A 1,650-nucleotide genomic window follows, 5' to 3' on the forward strand; every position below is an offset into this window, starting at 1 on the left:
GTCAGGCCGGAGGTGGATATGGTGCGCAGGGCCGCTCATCTTTGGTAGGGGTGAGCGCTCTACTGCAAACACCTGTGCGTCCAAATGTTCAAACAGCCATCTCTCGAGCCGCTCCACGTTCTCCACAACTCATAGGGGGCCGTGGCTGGGCGGTTAGGGATCTGTGGTATTTCAGAGACCTCTGCTGTGCTGACCTGTGCTGCCCAGGTCAGCACAGGACGTGGGAACAAGTTGCAGGGCTTTGCAGGCTCCTAATGACAGGTAGAGATGTTGCACTCCCTCTGCGATGTACACGCACTCTGAGGTGGTGTTCGTCCCCACTGTCACCTGGCACCGTAGGCTCCCCAGGAGCTTCACACTTCCTCCAGCGACATGGGTGATTATCTTGGGCGAGGGCTGGAGCTGGTGTAGGGAGAGCCTCAGGTCCTTCAGGAGGGGGCGCCCTGCAGTGCTCACTTGAGCTCCCGTGTCTGCCACGGCGGTTGTGTGACACGCCGCCTGGGAGGGGGGGAGGGGGCAGACGGTGTACACGGACAGGTGCGCAGAGGCCTCCACGCTTCCAACGATCACAGCATTGGATGGGTGATGGTTGCCTGTCGGGGTAAGTGAGCGGCACAAGCGCCAGAAGTGTCCTTTTTCGCCCACAGTTGCGACACGCGGGGTCACGAGCAGGGCACTGGTTGCTACCGCCGCAAGCGCTGTCTCCACAGTTTCGGCAGCGCCGTCGGCTGCTCCCTACTCCAGTGTGGCCCTGAGCGCCGCGGGTCCTGTTTCGGCGTGGGGTGTTGAATGCGGCAACTTCCGTAGGGGTATGGTCTGTGGGTGGTGGGGAAGGGGGAGGGGCTGCTAGTGCGTCCTCCATAGCGGCCACGCTGCTCGGTGCACGCCGTCCCGCTGCCTTTTCTGCCGCCTCAATTATTTCGCACTGGCTAACTGCGTCGTTTGTGGACTTAAGGCGGGGGAAGCATCTTAACAGTTCTGCTTTCAGCTTTCATGCTGCAGTCGCTCAGCCCCATAATTACTTTTCTGCATAACATATACTCAGTGAATGACTTATTGCATTCAGGGCACTGGAAACTGTACTCTCCGGCCATGGCACGACACTTAAATACATATGCGGCAATACTATCCCCTGCTGACTGGGTATACGTAAAAAAAAAATCTGCCCATGCTCCCACTTCGCACCGTGGGCCGATCAGTACGTTTCCTCACTATGCCCACTGCTGCTGGTGTTGAGAGCTTCTTGAAATCTTGCCTGTCGATGCGCTGCTGGACATCAGTGCTGCAGAGAAGTCTCACATAACCCGTAATCCTCCATGCTGGTCCTGACGGGGGGGGGGGGGGGTTGGCGGACGAGGCGAATGTTGCTCGGTCCATAACCCTGGTGGAGGCGTTGCAATGTGTCCTGCTGACTGGGGTCTCTGTGGTGTCCCCCATGGTGGATCGGTGGGTGACGCTTGGCCACCTCCGCTGACTCTCGCTGGTGTTTGCTGCTGCCGGTGATGACTTCCTCTAGGGGCGCTGACCGTCGGGGTAGCGCTCCTCCACTGCTTTCTGGCACCTCGCGAGGCATCCTGCTCGCTGCGCCATGTTAGGGATCGAGGTGAAGGTAAAGGCGAGATCTGTTTCCTTTAGTTTATTCTGGTCCAA

The sequence above is a fragment of the Penaeus monodon genome, chromosome 34, assembly GCF_015228065.2.
Source record: "Penaeus monodon isolate SGIC_2016 chromosome 34, NSTDA_Pmon_1, whole genome shotgun sequence".
In the NCBI taxonomy this organism is placed as follows: Eukaryota; Metazoa; Arthropoda; class Malacostraca; order Decapoda; family Penaeidae; genus Penaeus; species Penaeus monodon.